The following is a 20,473-nucleotide window of genomic DNA, read 5'->3' on the forward strand; positions in this document are numbered from 1 at the left end:
GATCGCGCTGATCACCAGAGGACAGGAGTACCTGGAAACATATGGGGCCCGAGAAGAGGGCACCACCCCACCAAGCGCCTAAACGGCTCTAGAATGCTCAATAAAGTTTGTTCTCTCTCTCTCTCTCTTCTTGTCGATGTTGTCTCTGTGGTAGAATCGGTAGTCTCCGTCAGCGTTGGTGAGGTAAAGGTTGTTAACATTGGTGCACCGGCTGAGAGCAATGCACACGCCTTCCTCTTCGCAGCTTTGTCTTCTCCTTCTTCTTCGGCGGTTCCCCTACGGGAAGATGACGACGGTGGTTGAACGCGAAGCTATCTCGTGATGGATGCTTTGGTTGGCCAATCCCTAGGGGCATCCTGCCACAATCAGCATCACAGGCGCTGCGGACGTGGCTGGTTGAGCTGCAAGGCGCGTGGCGCATCCCGCCACAGCTTTCCCACGGGAAATTCAACATCCTCCTCTAAAGTTTTCAGTTAGTCGTCTCCGCTGATGTTCAGCTTCGCGTGCCTTCGTTGTATTAGTAGCTTCTTGACGTAGTTTGAGTCAAGGACATAAGGCGCGTTCGTAGCACTTGCTCCTGCCCCGGATTTGTAGCGTAGTGGGAAGAGCACCGCGTACCTCCCGTTGCGACCAGAGAGTCGTGGCATCGAAACCGGGCGCCGCTGACTATTTCTTTTTTTATAGTGTAGTATCGCGCAGCTGTAGGTGTAAGGAGGAGAGTTGAGCATGCGCAGTGTGAGTGCTGGCGCCGACGCGGGACAGGCCACCGCTATAAGATGCTCCGCATCTAAAAGGTGGTGGTATAACAGTGTAGACTGAAGGGGCGCAGCAGAAGTATCGATTGATTGTGGGGTTTAACGCGCCGACGCAACGCAGGCGATGAGGCGCGCCGTAGTGGAGGGCTCCGGATTAATTTTGACCACCTGGGGATCTTTAACGTGCGCCGAAATCTCGCACACACGGGTGTTTTTGCTTTTCGCCTCCATCAGAAAAGCGGCCGCCGCGGCCGGGAATCGAACCCGCGACCTCATGCTCAGCAGCGCAACACCGTAGCCACTGAGCCACCGCGGCGGGTGCAGCAGGAGTATCACCAACGCGTTAGCAGTAATGTGAAAATATCATAAATCAGGCAAGTGCAAGTTTAGGCAATTATTTCTTTGTTACTTCTTGTAGATGGCAACGCTCTCCAAAGGGACGTTTTCTTCATATACATAGGAAGGCCGAGCGCTTTTTCAGTGCAAATGCGTGGGAGGAAATTTTGGCATAATTTTATTTGACGCCGACACGTCAATTAGACGTCGTAAAGAAAATCTGTTCGCTGTTACATGTAATGTGCCCTAGGGCAATGTTCCCTAGTTTTTCTTTATGAAACAATGTCCACCAATAGTATGGCCAAAACATTTTATTAAAGATCGAACAAAATTCCTAGCAATATCTTTTGCTAAAGAATAGGAAAACTGCGCGCACCGAGCAGCAGCCAGCGCATCTGTAACAACATTAGAAGCCACCGCTTCGAGCGACCTCCACGCCGGCGACGCGCCGCGTTTGCGCTGCCAATGCTATCATGTTTCTGCAAACCGCGAGTTGACACTCCAGACAGACGACAGCCGGGGCGAACACAACAAGATGGGGACTGCTGCAAACTGCTAGCAAACACTAATTCTTAAAGTCTGCGTCCCCGACCGCTAAAAAAAACAAGAAATCCAAGGACTTACCTATCCTTTCGCGTTCAATCGTGCTATGCCCGCAATACACACACTAGCCGGCTTGACATGGCGCTGCTGCTTGGCTTGCGTTCCGGTGGCCCTAATAAACCCATCGCATTCGCAGTTGTTTTCACTGTTCACCGACCTCAAAGCACACATTTGATGTTAGCGGAAGTGAACGTGGTCAAGGAAGTGTGAACGCTCGGAACTAAGTATGAACTACCCAGAGCAAGATTCAAAGCGGGGGATTCCAACTTGCTCCGCGCGGAAATACCTTGCACGTGTGTGATTTAGACAAATCACCGGACCACAACTCGCCGCGCGCGAATGTTCTTCCACTCCTACTGCGCATATGTGCGCGCAAGATTTTAAATGCAGAGCATTTCTTTAACTCACATGTAGCGTCCGCCGTCCGTACGCAACAGCTCAGCGCGCAGGTGCGCCCTCTCCCCCACTCCTCCTCTCCCGCATCACGCTACCCTCCTCGCTCTCAACAACAGGTCCGAACCCCTCCCCCTACACTATATAAAAAAAAATAATAGTTATCGGCGCCTGGTTTCGATCCCACGACCCTGTGGGCGGAACGCGAGGTACAGTGGTGATCTCGCTAAGGGTGAACACGGGAGCGCGTGGCCGCCGGTACTATCAGAGCAGCCTGCCGTGCCCAGCGCGAACCATCACGCATGCTCTGTGCGTGCCTAGCGAGACTATACTTTCAGCGCGGGCATAGCGTCATCGCAGCGTCTGCGCGTAGTTTGCTATGTTTCTCGCGCGTGTAGCGGTGGAGCTATCAGCCACTGTGTGGATGAAAGGAAACGAGAATCCACATAAAAAATGCTTCCGTCTGAGCGGTGATTCGTTCTTTAGCTCCAATACAATGGTTTTGGCACAGCAGCGTAACTCGCCCACTTGTTTCAAACAGACTCAATCAAAACATCACGCAGTTTTTAACAGCACTTTATTTTTGCAAGTGCTTACAAAAAGTCTTTGAAAGCACATTGAATCACGCAATTCAAGGCTTTGAAGGTTGTCATTCCAAGGGGGCGCAGGCGCTACGACGTTCATTTCAATATACGGAGAAAACAGTCACCCGTTACATTTTTATATTTGGGCGTTTTCATGCAAGAATCCAGGAATCGCGGATCAAAGCCAGGTACCATTAGCAGACGAGACGCAACATAGCAGACGACGAGCAGACGCTCCGATGACGCGGTGCGCGCGCTGAAAGCAAAATATCGGTCGGCACGCACAGCGCATGCGTGATAGTTCGCGCTGGGCACGGTAGGCTGCTCTGATAGTACCGGCGGCCACGCGCTCCCGTGTTCACCCTTAGCGAGATCACCACTGTACATGGTGCTCTTCCCACTGCGCCACAAAAGCGACACAGAATCAAAGGGTACGAACGCGCCGTATACCCTTGACTCATTCAAACTGCGTCAAGAAGCTGCTGATACACGGTAGCAGTTGCATCGATCTCGTCTTCACCAGTTGTTGCAACGCACGACCACTGCTTAAAGACCCCTTAACAGTACACTTTAGCGACCACGAAGCCGTCGTTCTCAGCTTCCAATACAACGACAACAGCAACAAATAAATAAATAACGACTTACAACAACCTACTCCTTGCCTTCACTTCTTGCGTCACAAAAAAAAGAAAAATTGGGCCCATCTCTTCAAGAGGGGGGACTCGAGTCGCAAAATCACGAAAGTAATAATTAATATATGAAAGAAATAATAATAATTAATAGTAATAAGCAATAATAGTTAACACATTCACTACCACCCCACCACCACCCCCCAAACACTAACGTTGACGCAATACAATCAACCCCTACGCGACGCATTTACTCGAGTCCCCCCTCGTGGGGAGATGGGCCCAATTTTTTTTTATGTTTTTCGGCTTTCGCCGCGTCGTCGGGCGCGCGTCGTCGGCCACCGCAAAGGAAGCTCGCAGAACATTGTGTGATGAGGAATACGCGCATGCGCCGTAAACCACTAATCGCTCTTAGCTTGACGATTGCCCCCATTTTTTATTTTATTCCTCGCGGCAGGCTGTCTGCTAGTTTATAGCCGTGACACTGGCCGTTGGCACAGCATATAAGCGTGCGGCAACCACCTGAGGTTTTGTCACGGAAAAGAAGTCTGTCAGGGCCTCTTATATCACGGTATTGAGACTGCCCACCGCATAAATAGGACGCCATCCGGGACGCTACTAAGAGTGTACTCCCCGAGCGTTCCAAGCGGAACGTGGAACCTACAAGGTAAATATAACTGGTAGCGAAGCTTCCATAGAAGCCCATACGTTCAGAAAATGGCGGCTCTTAAGATGCTCATGGGGCTTAGCGCCATCTGTGTGAGGAGGGAACACTTCCGGCGGAACAAAAAATAACCAGGATGTGACGCAAGATCCGGTCAGCAAGTGACGTCATTTTGGTGGCATTAGCGGGAAAATTTGACTTCAAAACAGAGCAGGCCTCTGATCGCTGAGGGCTCATGTCATTGCCATCTGACGCAAGTTGGCGAGCCCTTGGCGTGTTTGCTTCAAGTCAACGCCAGCCTATACTCGTGACTAGAGAAACGTACTTTAGCATGCTGTCGTATGCTTCGCCTCGGTGTTTATAAAAACATCTTGCATCTTCTCTGAACCTTTACTCTGTATTCATGCCTTTCACTGCTGTATAAAAGCAATCAGTTATTTATTTTGATTGCAGTGGGTAGCAAACGTATCCCCCCCCCCCCCGACCAGATTTTTTTTCTGCCTTGGGATACAGAGCACAAAATGACACTTGACCACTCTCCCCGGCCCCCCTTTCATGTCAAAAACGTGCCCACTCCTTTTCCCGATACCAATTTCTACAAACGCCAATGCTGGGTTTAATTGCGTCGCACATACGCAGGTTGCGTGCGTGTCTTAAGTATAGAACAAGGTTATATAATGCTTGCTCAGTTTGTGTACTTCTGTTCTAAGAGAAGAAATAACGCATAGTCATGCTATAACCAAGACATTTGAATTTTATTCAAGGATCAAGATAAAACAAATTTACCACACTGCACAAAATCAGCACGTATACAATAAGTACAAAATGTTCGTGGGCACTACATGCATTATGATTTTCCTTACACGCCGAAAAATTGACTTTACGCGTAACACATAGCATTATGAGCAATGAAAGCGTCAACAGCAGAACTACTTCCAAACAAGAGAAAAGAACTAGGCACTGCATCTTGACGCAGAAAACCGGGCCGCAGGAATGCCGATTAACGAAAGTGCAGCGAGCACACCGCAGCTGTCCCGGCGTCTTATCAAGTAGACATGGGTTTTCTACAGGCGTTCACTCAGCATTTACGCCTGAAATTTCCTGGTTGCATTATTAGGCAAGTGTCGCAACAGATAAGTAAAAAGAGGAAAAATGGATCAATGCAAACGAAAGCGACGGTAGTATGTAAAAGCACATAGCAGGAAAGATCTGGCAGCAGCGCAGCACGGAGCAGCACAACACAGTACTGCGATGGAAATAATGCTTGCGCATACAAGTGCGGGAAGCAACGAGCACTACAAGCGTTGTAAGAAGACACTGAGATAGACAATTAAAGCGACTCGTTTAAATTTGAGTGGTACTAGGCTGAGAAGTCCTAGAGTAATGGACACCATTTGCTCCGAGCCAGCCTGAGGTGAAATCAAGAGATAACTGTGACATAACAAAGCTTTAGATCCAATTTTTTTTCGAAGCACCACCACGTCCCCTTACACAACCCCCGTGAACGTATTAACAGTACTATAATTTCGCGTTACCTGTGGAAATGAGAGGAAAATGGTGGACTAAAACGCCAGGCGTACGGGAGTTGCTGTTGCAACCTTGTACAGCACATCGTTTCCGAGGTACCGAGGAAAGCGCTCCGCTCCAACCGTTGGCAGCATCGTCCCGTAGTTCACTGTGCCCACGGGGCACGGTACTAAACGTGTTCACCGACGATACAACGCACCTCGCAACTCCACGCACAGCAAAAATTAAGTGCACACCAAATTAACAGGGAAAAACGAATGCAAATGCGCACCACCAAAACACGCGTGGGGCGTTTCCTAGCAGACGAACTTTAGGAGCGCCTTTCCGAACACTACAAGGACTGCATCACAGAGCAATGACATGTGCCATTCTTCAGAGGGCGCTACAAAAAAGGTTTTTGAGTATGAACAGCATTGTTATAAATTATTTACACATTGTGCCTAAATAAATGTGAATCAGAAATAAATATCGCTTGTAAAATATAAATGTTGCTTTATTTGTGAACAAAACTTGGTTTTTTGTTACTAGTGTTTGTTCCCTCCTCACCTAGTCGCGCTTCAATCGCCACTCCCATAAGCCCCCATGCTGATGTCTCTGGCAAGAAGTTCTGAACCGCTTTTATCCCGAAGCTTCGCTACCATTTATATTTACCTTGGAACCTATCTAGTGGAACCTTTCGTTGGTGTTGCCGTTTGGTTTTTTTAAATTCCACCAGGTAGCGCGGGCAACAGCAGGCGGCAGTTTGCTGCAGTTGATGTATACTATAATATTTTATTTGATATCGCAAAAACCAGGCATCCCTAAATTTCTAATAAAGAAATACTGAAAATATCACTCCTGTATTGATTTTATGCCTTGTTTTTGCGTAACGTCCTGTTCTTGTATAACCATGTTGACAAGTATTGTCTTTAAAACCGGACTGACACTTTAAGATTTGGCTCTGGGTATATTAGACTAATGCGCTGTTTTCATTTCACTTTGGCAGGGTGTCTCATTCGAGTGACAGAGAACCAGACCGAGAGACAATTCAAAATTTTCGCGTTGAGTAGCCCAAGAAAAATATTAGAATTGACTGAGCTCGGCTATGCCACGATATACGTAGCGTCAGTTAATGTTCAGCAGGTTATTCTTAGCTTTCCTGGTTGTCTAGGATTAGCTTGATTATCATGCTTACTGCTGCTTCAATGACACACACATGATATACGCATTATGTAACACATGCATACTTATCAAGAGGCTCTGGCGCAGCGTCACCAATCGCCCAAGAGCGAAGCTGGTTCAACAGGCGCACGCCGGCGTTGCTGCCACGCACGAGCCATCGCTTTCACAGCCGGCCACCCCTCGCATAATCATCATTTGCACCGGGCCGCTACGTGCGGAAGGGTGGTCGGTGAAGATGCTGGACGCGTGGGGTGTCGTTCCACAGGCGCACGCCGGTGTTGCTACGACGCACGATCCATCGGTTTCACACACGGCCACCGCTGGCATGATCATCAAGTGGACCTGGCCGCCACGTGCCGCGCTTGGGCAGCACGGTGTTGCTGTGGCGCACGAGCTATCGGTTCCACACACGCCACCCGTCGCATAATCATCAACTGATGCCATCCGAACTATGCGCGAAAGGTGCCTGCTCGAAAAGATGTGTGTATTCCAAGACACGTCTTGGTCGACAGAAACACCTAGCGTTCTTGCAGACATGACCAGTTGATTTTCACTGTTTTAACATATCAGCCAGTAAAAAGATATTTATGTTTCTTAATTGAAAAAAAAATCTTATTGTTTTATACGCGTTCACTTTTAAGCCTTTTCCCGCTGACAACCTGTGTATTTTTTCAAGCACTTCATTTGCGGTTTGTAGCAACTGTGTGACATCGCAAGATGAAACAAGGAGAGTGCGGGGTAAGCGTAAATTATGCATTTTGTATCAGTGTCAACGTTCACGATGTCATTATTGTAGATGTTGAAAAGAAGGGGCCCTAAATTACTGCCTTGTGTCACGCCTAAGTGTAGTTGTCTAATTTTAGAGCGGATATTATTTACCTGAACAAACTGGCTTCTGTGACCTAAATACGATGCTATACGTTCTAGAGCTATACCACAGATACCATAGCAATACCTTTTTTCGAGCACTACTTTCTGATTTACACTATCGAAAGCTTTGCTGTAGTCAATTCGAAGTCCTGAACTAAGTTGTCGCTTTTCAATGTTTTTCAGAATGAATTGTTTTTGTTCAAGTAACGCCAGATGTGTCGACCTTTGATTCTGAAAGCATACTGGCAATTTGACTACATCGAGTTCTTTTCAAGAAACTAAAATGTGCGATTGAAGATCATTTTTTTCAAAGATTTAGGAAAGATACTAAGTATAAAAATTGGCCTGTAGTTAGATACCGATGCTCTATTTCCTTCTTTTAACAATGCAAGAACCTTCGCCACTTGAATTTATGCAGGAAAGGCAGGAATGGATAGGAAATAACAATTATACCAAACTTGGCTGGTTTATTTTGCAAGGCGTCGGCATAACAGGTAGTAATATTGTTTATCTCCTGGAATATACGAATTACCTCTGACTCAGCAGTAAGATACAGAAAGATGGCCCCCACAGAGTTGCTCGTGATAAAGCGGCAAGCATTGAGACCGCAGTTAAAGCTGCCTATGCTTGTGAAATGATCGATGAAAGTGTCAGGCACTAATTATCCGGCAATTTCAAGTCCATAGTTACGATTTGCACAATATATGGTACTTAACGTTTACGATTCAAAAGCGAGTAATTTTTATTCCAAATTTCTTCTTATCATTCATGGGGGAGTAAAACGAGACATTATAATAGTTTGTTCTGTCGTAGCGCATATTTTTTGTAAGTTGCTTAGGAAAAAACTGAAATGCTTTAAAATTAGCCGGATCACGCGAATTCAGAAATTTTCTATGTAATTTGTACTTGGTTTTGATAGTACCAAGTAATTTCCTAATGATCCACGGCTTTCGTATATTACGTCGATGAGCCTGAGGGGTAGGCAAAGGAAAGTGCTTGTCAAGGGCTCTTTCAAAAGTCTCGAAGAATGACTCGAAGGCTGTGCTACTATCTATAGCGAAGCACACTTCGCTCCAGTCCAGTTTACATAACTGATTACGAAAATTTTCAAATCGGTTTTTCGTATTACATTGACCTGTCCGGTAGCTCTGTATAGATGATCAATTTTCCGATTTAGACAAAGAAATATAGGCATGTGGCCACTTATACCGCAGCAAACTCTCCGCTTTTAATATAAGCAGGATCAAAGTTAGCAAAAAATAATTCAATGCACGTCGATGTAACACTCGTTATCCACGTTGTAATCAAAATAACATTAGAAAGGCAGTGCGTGCTCAATAAGAGATTGAAACTCGTTGTGACAGAAGTGGTTGCGCACATGTGGATATTAAAATCACCTCCAAAAATGTGTTTGTAATTATTATTTAATAAATAACCAAACAGTTTTTCAAGGAAGCAACAGAAAGTTACCACGCTGTCATTTGGTGGCCGGTAGAAAATGGAATTTACTATTCAGGTTAAAAGTACTGTTAACACCTCTAAATCATCAGTTATGCAGCAAAATTGATCAATTCGATCCCCCAAGACACTCCGCTGAAGAAGAAGTAAAATTCTCCCACCTCGACAACTGGTCCGTGATGCCATGAAACATTAATAGTTAGGTGGGCACCAAGGCATTGAGTTAATATCGTACGATGTCTCCGACAACATGATTATATCGAACTCACGGTCAAAACTGATAAAGAACGCATCAATGTCCCCACCCGTATTTTTAATTGAGTGACAGTTTAAATGATATATTTTAGTTGATCTGACGTGTTCGGGTCTTATCAAGAGGCTAAATCCTGTAGGGCAGATCAGATCACAAGATGCCATGTTTTCTGCCAATACTGAAAATTTCAAAAATTACAAAAATTACAAATTTTATCTAAATATTGCACAGCCATCAGTTTTGGGGTAGAAGGGAAACATTCCACTTTACTCATCTTGTTGCTATTACACACTTTTCTCAAAGAAATGAGAACCTGCACGCGCAAGCAAAATTTGTTTTTCGTCAATGAACATCAAAGTGTATTTCTTTAGGGTGACTTAACGCATCGGAATTCATTTGGGGGTTGGTGTGCTTGTTGAGCCGCTTATGCAGTATGCAACGTAAAATAGCAGCGCGGGGATACTCGTTCGAAAAGCTTTGCGTTGACAAAACGATGAAAACGTAGTTGTACAGCGCAGCGCATAGATAGCGCGAAAGCATCGTAGTAAAAATCAGCGTAAAGGCACAGGCTGAAAATCAGTGACGCTCAGATAATGCTGGATCCTTAACCGACGCTTTGTGGAGAGCCGTTAAAGACTTGTTGTGCGTATTGCCTCGGGCCTCGCGTTTGCAAGGCAAAAGGACCAATGTTCAGCCATTCTGAATAATATGGCAAAAAACTTTGCATTAATTTTTGATCTGCTGGGAGAGGTCGCAGTGAATAGACTAAACTTATATTTACGCGTCGTAGCTTTGTATTGCCTTAATTAATAATAACGAAGAAATTATTATTCCGGTGTGATCTCGCAACGTGGAAATCCTTGACACGTCACAAAAGGGGAATACGATATTCCTTACATTCCGTATAAAACCAAGTGAATATCTGCAACGAGTACCTAAAATTGCTGATGTGAATGACTGCATCACCTCAAAAGAAGGACCGAGTATTGCGTGACGATACGTACGACACGAAGCTTAATCCTACAACAAAAGCAAATAATTTCATGTTCAACCATGGTACAAATTTAACTTTAGGCTTTATTCCCAGAAGTCAACATCTTTTTTCAGGAAAAAAAAATGACACCTGCAAAAGAGAACCCCCCCATTTCGGACCTCTTTCTAGAGGAACAAAGGTATCACGCAGCGCTAGCGCCTGTTCTACAATATTAGCACATCTCTAACATATAACTATGAGTGGCTTTCCTGAAAGTATCTACAACCATGAACACGCCATTCCATCACACGTTTTTTATATTTACGTATTTTTCCAGGTGTTGATTGATACAGCTATGTGTCTTAATGCAGGGACGCTATACTTGGGCTGTGTGTTTCCCCGTAGTGGAAGGGCCCTGATTAATTTTGACTCTCTGGCTGTGTTTAAAAGCGCCGAGATATCGACACAAGGGCGCTTTCGCTTTTCGCACCATTGTGAAAAGTGCCACGCCGGCCGAGATCCAACCCGCGTCATATGTCTCAGCGCTAAAACGCCGGAGCTACTGAGCCACCGCGGCGTAATATTTCAAGTGTTTAAGCAAACGCAGTGGTTGTGCTTACCTTAGTAGCTGAACACTCTCTGGTCAAATCGCTACAAATGTAGCAGCTGGCAGATGCCGCCAGGAGTAAGCAAGAGAGAGATGATAGCCCGAGGGAGAACATAGTTTTTTGATACTTTAAGAGCGCTTTTTACCAGGGAATATTAAAGCTTAACAATCGCAGAGACTTCCACGATTGGTTTTATATTATATAGTCCCATTTGTTTTTTAAAAGAGAAAAAAATTAAACATTTCAAAGAAGGTTACACGTCCTCTTGGTTTTTCAGCAGCAGCATTATATTTTAGTTCTTCTCTCAAAAACACTATTGTCCTTAGCTTTAAACCAGATTTTATATTGGCCATCAATTTGCTATCTCTTAGGCGACAGAGGATTAGAATGGCCAGAATATCTCAAGCGGAAACAAATCCCTCGCACGCCATGGCATATTGCATTCAGCTGTCAATCGAATGTTCAGAGCCAGTGCAGCCACGACATTCCTATGCAATATTGAAATCTGCAGGAACGCATGATACAGCCAGGATGAGACCACAAGCGGTTTTTATTTTGTGCATTAAACCTTTACTCTTTAGAAAGAATGTGGTGCTAATCAAGGTAGAATTAAACCTAATCTATAATTTCAACGGGCTGTTACAAAAGTTTAGAAAAATAAATATATACCTACAACATTAAGGTGTAAGTGCGTTTTACGCAAAAGGAAAGATAACACTTGAGGGAGAACTTGCGTCGCTTTGCCTTGAACACTTGAGTAAACAAAGCTGCTCCGCACATCGTAGCTTGTGATAGCAACAACGTAGTCTCGAACCTCCTACTTACGTCCCAGGAATTCCGTGCCTGTCACTGCACAATACACACAGGCCGTTTGCTCAACAGCCAAGTGATGAAGCGTTTCATTCACAGCACTCTCTATCATTCTTATTTGTATAAAAGGTTGCTTTTCAATGGGTACTTTCTGGGTATTTCGTTAGCAAAGCCTTTATATTCTTGATACGCTGTCCGTTTCGACTATAAATCTAGTTCTCAATAACACTATATTGGACTCTATGGGCGTCTTGTCGCAACTATGCCGAGACCAAAATGTGCGTGATATTCTTGGCCCGCTTCTCACTTCGGATCTGCTAATATTCCCCTCCCTCGAGGTAGGTTCCCAGCTCTCCTACCATCCTGTAACTCTCGAAGAGAGCAAAAGTCCTACGGTTCCGTTCCCCGGATAAAAGTTCTAGACGTGTCAATACAACAAAATCTTGTGACATTTTAATACCGCACTCAACTAAACCACCGAATTACCCAAACCATTGACCTTCTCCGACGCCTCGCCCCCCGGCATCAATGCCTGAAGGAGACAGAGCGCCTACGTTTTATGGAAGCTTTCATTCTAAGTCGACTAACCTACTTCCTCCTGTACCAAAATCCCACCTGAGCAAAACTTGACGAAGTAAACCGCCTGTTGCGTAAAGTCTACCGAATTGTCCTAGAGGTACCTCGCAGCCCTCCCACTGCCAAACTAGAAAAACGTGCTACCCACACTACCGCTAATGGTCTTATCGAGGCCCACTTAACGAATCAATTCTCCAGCTGTGCATCCTCTCCTGCGAGACTACACAACCACATCCCCATATCTAATTACACATCCACATCCCCACCTCTAATAAACCTGCGCAACCGATTCCCCCTCCCATTCGAGACAATATCCTAACCAGGCCGCTACACTACCACATGCACCCGACAAACCATGTTGTTCATAGGGAACAACGCCCACGTTGTCATGAAGTGCCCCTAGGGCGGAAAAAAAAGAAGAAATCGTGAGGTTGTTGTTGTTGTTGTTGTAATCCTTTATTTCGAAGGGAAGGCCATGCGGCCATAATAAGGGAGGAGGGGTAAGAGGCAGGGAGGAGTAGCCGAGTAGCACAAATGGTGGGTCCTTGAACGATTTAGAAGAGATCACTGCCGTCAGCAGAGCCAGGCTATGGTTACTGGGATCATGTGAGTGCAGTCAAGTCAACTTTTACGACCGGGGTAGGCCCCGGTTTACACTAATCTCGAGAGACCACTATCTAGGCCGAACACCCCGAGGGCTGAGAGAAAATTAGCGTCTTCGAAGGGGGGCTCGTCTTGAGAGGAATCACGTGGCAAAGCGTTGACGAGTATTGGGCGGTACAAAGAAAATGCGGTGCAGTGCCAGATTAAGTGGTTGAGGGTGGCGAACACTAACGTTTGACAGTAGGGGCAGTAAGGAGGTGGAGATTTTGCCGGGTGAATCCATTTTCTCATGATGTGGGGTGTGAGGGCTGCGTTAGCAATAGTTTTGTTGATGAAGATTTCCGCAGAGCGAGGCATCGGAGGAGCCAGAGCCAGGTAGCCAGCGGGAGTAACGGCCGCAAGGCGTACTTTCCGAGCATGGCGTGCGCGGTCAAGTTGAAGGCGAGGGTGAGGAGAGGGGCGCGACGCGTCGTCGTCCAGGGGAGGGGTACTAGTGAGACACTCCCTTGCTGCATCGTGTGCAGCCTGGTTGCCCCCATCCGAGTCCGTGTGACCCGGCACCCATGCCAATCGGGCAGTGGTCCCATTGCGAGCCAAAATGGCGATCACGTGTTGGATTTCGTGAACAGTTGGGTGATCACTGAAGGGCTTGCGGAGTTCTTGAAGTGCCTGATGGGAGTCCGTGAGGATCCGGAAACGTGGAGGGGGCGGCGTTGCAATATTGTAGGTCAGGTGATCCAATGCGCAGAGGATGCTCTGAAGTTCTGCTTCCATGGAAGACGAGTGGTATCCTGGCCGAATGACAGAGCCATCCAAGTCCGGCCGAGCTGGGCAGCGCCAGGCCAGACCCATATGGGAAGGCGAAAGGCTGGCGTCCGTGTAAATGTCCACTTCATCTGGCAATTTTGCCGCAAGGACGCGCTGAAGGGCTTTCTCACGGGCAACTCGTCGGGTACGGGGGATACCAGTTCGCTGATGGGCCACTGTGACAGGCGGGAGTGACCAAGGGGGTGGCGGGGGTGAGGCTGAGGCAAGCGTCGGAAGAATTCGCAGGTCCCAGGCGGAGAGTGCAGTCCCCTGTGGCGTTAATGTCCGCCTAAGGTCATGTTGTCCGACAGTTTCCGCGAGAATCTCTTCCATGGGAGGCATAGGAGCAGCCCGTTCGAGAGCATCGATGCGGGTATGCCTGGGAAGTCCAGTGATGGTGCAGAGCATGGCCCGATAAAGGACCGCTAAATGTTTCTTATGAGTCGGGGATAGGCTGTAGGCCTGAGCGCCATAAGTGAGACGACCGACCGCTACCGCCCGACAGAGCCTGAGGCACGCCGATTGGTGGGCACCGCCAAATTTGTTTGACAGACGAGAGATTAAGTGGAGCATTGGCTTCCAATTTTTCCGCAGTTGACTTATCCACTCTCGAGCGCTGTTGTGGCTGGCGAGGGGGATGCCGAGCAAGCGAATATGACCACAGTCAGAGGAAATGGGTGTGTCGCCGATGTAAATTGTATGATGCATACTAGTGGGTGGCTGGTGCAGACCGTGGACCAAGAGAAATTCGGTATTCTCGGGTGCTAACTCAAGGCCGAGAGTTGGAAGAGTAGTGGAAAGGCTGTTCACCGCCGCCTGCAATTCTGTTGCCATGTCCTCCGTGCAGTCGTAGTCGGCGGCCTCAACCCATACTGTGAGGTCGTCGGCATAGATGGCAAAACGAGCTGCAGTGTCCCGTTCTACGTTGCGGGCGACGCGTGCCATGGCCAAATTGAAAAGTACGGGTCCAAGGACAGAGCCCTGTGGAACGCCCCTATCTAGATAAAAGGTCCTGGGGCTCCATCCTGGATGCGTGCTGTGGAGCCGAATCGGTCGATTTTCTAAAAAATTCCTGATCCAGTTTTGGGTTCTTTGGCTTGGAAAGGCTATAGCGAGCTCTTCAAGGATCGCTGCCTGACTAACACTGTCAAAGGCTTTTCGCACGTCGAAAGTGAGGACATAATCTGGATTACCAGCTCGTGACGTACGGTTCAGAACGCGTCGCAGTAGCCAAAGGCAATCGTGAGTACCAAGGTGAGGACGAAAGCCAGTCTGGGACGGATGGAACCACGGGCGTACATATTCCAAATAATATTGAAGGCGGTTGTTGATCAGGCGTTCAATAAGTTTACAGATGGTGGGTGTAAGAGAAATAGGCCGGAGATTAGTCTGCACAGAAGGGTCTTTGTTTGGCTTCGGTATCGGGTGAACCAGTGTCAGTTTGAGTTCGTCCGGAACGTCACCAGAGGCCCAGTAAGTGTTAATCATGTTTAGCAGTAATGAGTGTGCAGACTCGTCCGAGTTACGCAGCTGCTGCAATGTCACACCATCATGACCAGGTGCAGAATGTGGTTTGCCCTGGTGAAGAGCCGCTTGTAACTCCCCCATGGTGAATGGGGCGTCGAGATTTCTATCCACGTCTGAAACCATTATGGTCGGCAGCGGAGGGTGGGGACTGAGTGAGGCACGTGGAAAAAAAGTCGTTATCAGGCGATGTTCTACGTCCGCTGGTGAGTCCCGGAGAGTGAGGGAAGCGAATAGAGTAGGTTTTCCCTTGCGCTTGCCCGACAAGCTCCGAAACGTGCTCCACAGCCTGGAAAGGCCTCGTTCTTTACCGAGCTTAGCACAGAGACTATGCCAATGCTCGTTGGAAAGGGAGCGCTGGTATTGTCGGATGATTTGGTACTGACGACGAATACGAATCAGGTCTCGGTGACGTTTGCCGTTGGTTAGATAGCGAGTCGTGAGGGTTTGCACGCGCTTCCACCGGTTTGTAAGATGAGCGTCCAGTGCGGGTGTTGCAGAGTCACATAAGATTTCCTCTGTAGCCTGTGCTTTCGCAGAGTGTATGGCAGCAGTGAACTGCGGTAAGGTTGCATTCTGAGGGATACGGAGGGCGGTTCGATAGGTTTGCCAATCAATGTGCGAAAGATATTGTCGAGTGCGGAAGCGCTTGCCTCGGAGAGTGAGAAGAATCGTGAGGAAAAGCAGCAGAAAGCGCGCGAGTGGCTGAGCCAAGAGAAAGAAAGAAGCGAAGGTCTGAAGGGGGCTCGAGACAAGAGAGGCGAGGAAGACGAGGAACGAGGCACGCGGTTCGAGAAAGATCGAGAAGGCTCGAGGGCAACCAGCGGATTGTCTACCCCGAAGTAGCCTGGCGGACCAGCGGCAGTCCATTGGTCGGCGAGTAGGCCGAACCTGTGAAGACCCTGCGCTCGAGCGGCCGTCGACGGGACTGGGGGAGCTTTACCCCAAGCACTGCCCGTGTTCCAGCCGACCAGCTTCTTCGTCACGTCGTCATGGCGCCGTGACTGTGCTCGGATACTAGGGCCACTCCGCGTCAACGACAACAACCGCCAGTGGTAGTTGTCTTCGACGGGAGCTTCTACTTGCCGCAACTCTCGCTGCCGCCAAAACTGTGAGGCCCCTTGTGTAATTTCCCTCGGCTTGGACTCGGACTCTTCTGGCTTCGAGAGTGTGTTCGCGTGCTACGCCTGACTTGGCAACATATTTATTCATTTTTTTCTCCTTCCTTTCCAACCTTTTATTTTTATAAATAGTTCCGTTTTGCAATATGGACCCCTGCCTCATCACTTGTGAGGCGCTCCAACTACGGCCCTGAACCTGTAATAACATCACGTTACCTGTCAGAAAAATACCCCACGAAATCGACATCCCAAGCGTGGATGCCGTTAGCTACCGAAACCCCACAGCCTATGCCCTCGCACTAATCAACAGTCCTAACTCCCTCCAACTGACATCATTCACCAGCAGCATCCACCTGACTACTGAGGCGGAAGAGGCTGTAATATTTCTAGCCATCTCTGTTAGCCCTACCCCGAAAGTCATATCATCGGATTCTCAAGCCACAGTACGAATAATTGCTGGACGGAACATGTTAGTATAAGCTCTCAAATTTCTTCAGCGCCATCTCCAAAAAGAGCCTGTGGAGGTGGCGTGGACACCTGCTTACTCCGGCTCAGTGCATTATGAATGGCCCACGCAGGAGCTCCAACCTTACTCGTCGAGCATGCCCTTTTCTTACCCCTAATCATGGAGCGCAGTCCGCTCGACATAGCCTTATCACGTACACGGCTACTACAGCGCACTACCAACTCCACCGCCAGAAATACGCATGAGCCCACCCCTCACTTTCTACAACAAAAATAACGCCTGTGGTGGCTTATTCAAAGGAATACTTTTCCACCTTCCACCCACATTCATCTCTGGTCGGTACCCATTAAACCAATACCCCCTCCGCGGAGATGTCAACAGCAGCTGCACGACTCTGATAGCGCGTAACAAACCACTTACCCGTGATTTCCTCTATAGACCAATGGGAGGCGGCACTGGTTGGCTCCTGCCGCCGGTTTCAAGAAGCCCTTGCCGAACGTGCTGCCAAAGTAAGCACGTGACCACGGGGCTGCGCTCAGTGGTCAACATGCTCCCCTAAATTGGAGGCTGTAACTGAAGTTTAGTGCTCCTTCTTCTGCACATCGCACCAGGGCATCGTGCACGCGACGCTCCGCATCTTTGATTGCCTGCACGTGCCGTTGCCTTGTCTGACGTCTATGAGCCACTATACCCTTAAACCTTTCCTGAACTTCACCACGCCTCACTGTTAACGAAGGCGTTCTTGCTGAGCGGGAATCTTCTTTTGGGCATAGATCTCCTGGACCATGAATAATCACGCTAGAGCAATTTTGCCGGTGCGTGTTTAGGGGCACTTTCCGCATGCGTGGCCATCATGATCTTCGCTGTACAGCTTGAAGCGCCGAGAAACGCACAAATGGTTAAGGCTGTTTTTTTTTTGCCAGAACTACCCCTATAATAAATATACGTCAAATAACCGCTGGAACGAGTATAACATTACGACGCACAAGACGGAAGCCTCAGAAAAATGGTATCTGTTAAAAACAAAGCACGGCTATGCTGTTTCAGCAGATTTCATACTACGTGGGTTTCGGTTTACTTGTCTCTATCCGCTGCTCATCTACACTTTAAGCAACTCGTAACCATCTGCGTTTCCCTGTTATTGTGCTTATGAGCCATGCTTTAAGGAAGCCTATAGTGTTTGCGTTCTCTCATTTCAGGATTTCAATAAATCCTTATGCTAACTACCGTGAATTTTGAACACGCTGTGGTGGTAGACGGTATCAGATGCAATATTCCCATGAGTCGCAAAGGAAGGTTGAAAACATTTGTGCTCCCATAGAAATGTGCATTCGGTCTAACCAGTTAACCAGTTCACCGCGAAAAAGAACGCACAGCACCTTAGCATTCTTCCACATTTTTATAAAAAGACAGTCAGATTGACAAAGTTTCACAGTGTACAGAAAACACACCCATACTATCCGCTACCTAGAATTCGATTCCCACCTACTAAGTTCCCTCGAATCTTCTGTAGTGTCAGCTCTCTTACTTAGAGCAACAACAGCATGCTCAACAGTATAAGGCCGCAAGAAAGACGAAAAAAATGGTTGTTACTTAGCCCAGCTGACCTTGGATATGCAAAGCAAAAGCTTTGCTTAGTCTCGTTGAGTCTTGGTTTCGCTTGCTTAGCTTTTGATGTAGCTGTATTGCCGAACGTGACTCAAAGCGCGATGAAGCGGCAGCCATGCAGTCACTTCAAAACCCTTTCCTGTTCATCGTGCAGATACTGGGGCTCCTCGGCACGTGGCAGCACTTGGATTACCCCTACGAAGTTATCATTGAGCCTTCGTCGCCTTGTTACGTCAGCGGCGGGAACAGCACCGATCCCACCTTCTACATGGCGCACATCGTGCCCCACTTTGGCTTATCATCCTCATCGCCTACGACACCAGTCTGCCACTTAAGAGCGACACTTTCCTCGGGCCACTTCAGTGGGCTGGATGAAGCGGCAGCCATGCAGTCGCTTCAAAACCCTTTCTTTTTCATCGTGCAGGTTGGTAAACACGCTTCCTTGCACGCTGAGCGATCCAGCAATATTTGGCTGCTGCTCTTTCCAAGCCCACTAGTGATTCTTGGTCACCTGTCGGCGTGCGTGCACGTTGTGAGATCACTTATGTTAGCCAGGGATGTGGAGCTGAACCCTGGTCCTGAAGAAGATATTCTTGCTGCAATTGCCGCCTTATCTGCTAAAACCGACGCACGTCATACCGAGGCAATGGGGATGCTGTGCGAGGTTCGAGCTAATCAGCAAAAACTAGTGTAAAAAGTTTCCAACTTAGCAAGTAGGCTCGCAACCGTTCAATCTCTGGTGGAATCTCACGAAGCAAATCAGATCTCTGATGATCTACCAAGAGTTGTTGATGAAGCAGTGCGAGACCAAACTACGGCTCTAAATTATCGGATGGACGAGCTGGAAGACCGGTCTCGACGGGAAAATCTTATATTCAACGGAATTCCTGACCTGCTGCCACCTGATAACTGGTCTGAGGCTGAAACTAAAATTGAAGTCGCCCTTTCCAATCGACTTCAGCTAACCTTAACCGACAAAGCAATTTCCCCAGCCCACAGACTAGGTTCCTTCAATGTAAACAAACATCAACCTATCATTGTAACATTCTCGTCCTTTAGGCATAAACAGAAGGTCTTTGTTGAGCGAAAAAAATTTTAAAGGTACTGGCATCTCCGTTAGCAAAGATTTCTGCCGTGCCACGCGCTTCTCGCATAAAAAGTTGATCGAATTTGGAAAGGGTAGCGGACAGAAATATTTGCTACGGCTCAACCATTTGCTCATAGGCAAAAAAACGTACATGTGATGCGCGGTAACCGATCGGGTTTGCGAAATCCAGAGACGTGAGCCTCGTGCAATGAATGCTGTCGTTATTGGGCCCTCTGATGGTCTTCGAAATTCACCAGCATAGCGGAGTCATGGTCCGGCGGCCAAAAAAAAATATTTCACTTCTGTATACAAATATTCACAGCGTCATCAACAAGCGCGATGCTTTTAAATGCAGAGCATTTGTTTAACTCACGATGTCACCCGGCGTTGTCGGCGTTGGTGTGCATCGGCGTCCGCAACAGCCGTTCCAGGTGCGCCCTCTCCCCCACTCCTCCTCGCCTGCTCTCCGCTGCTCCTCGCGTGTTCTCTGCATGCTCGGATCGCGTTTACAACAGGTGGGACGCGCATGCGTCGTAGTTTGGCGCGGGAGCAACAACAATTGTGGCGTGATCGTGACGTAGTCGTGACGTGGTCGAGGCGCGGTCGTGCCGTGATGGGGCGGTTCTCGGCGTTCGCTCTCGCTGTCAATTTCTTTCGAACCAGATAAAATCGGGTATGTGCGGGGCTCAAATCTAGTCATCGCCTGCGCTCTCTTCAGATGATGTCGTCGGAGTCAGCGTTGTAATCATACTCACCTGCTAATAAATGATGTCACGTGACTACTTAACTACAACTCCTCATTAATTACAATAATAATTATAACAACAACAACAACAATAACAACCAACAGCGACAACTGCAACATTAACGTAACCCCACCTACTTAACGTCGTGCGCCCCCCGAAAATGCTCTGCATTTGACCGTGCCCCTCGCTTGGGGGATGTTTTTTTTATGTGGAATTCTATCTCGTGACCCACTAACTTGCTAGTAGCAGTGCGGACAAATGCCCCACGTTGGGTTCTTTGTAATGGAGAAGCTTGTACTGTCCTCTTATAT

The 20,473-nt window shown here is 47.8% G+C and overlaps 1 long non-coding RNA gene across 1 annotated transcript in view; it reads right to left on the minus strand.

Annotated features, from left to right (window-relative positions):
- The window catches only part of LOC144144957 (uncharacterized), a 51,540-nt gene extending 40,578 nt beyond the window's left edge, over positions 1-10,962 (minus strand). Inside the window, exon 1 of the long non-coding RNA XR_013317383.1 lies at positions 10,827-10,962. This is a non-coding gene — a long non-coding RNA (uncharacterized LOC144144957). The remainder of the gene's footprint in view (positions 1-10,826) is intronic.
- Positions 10,963-20,473: the final 9,511 nt, after the last annotated feature.

The sequence above is a fragment of the Haemaphysalis longicornis genome, unplaced genomic scaffold, assembly GCF_048455015.1.
Source record: "Haemaphysalis longicornis isolate Haplotype H1 unplaced genomic scaffold, Haemaphysalis longicornis Haplotype H1 scaffold_7, whole genome shotgun sequence".
Taxonomy (NCBI): Eukaryota; Metazoa; Arthropoda; class Arachnida; order Ixodida; family Ixodidae; genus Haemaphysalis; species Haemaphysalis longicornis.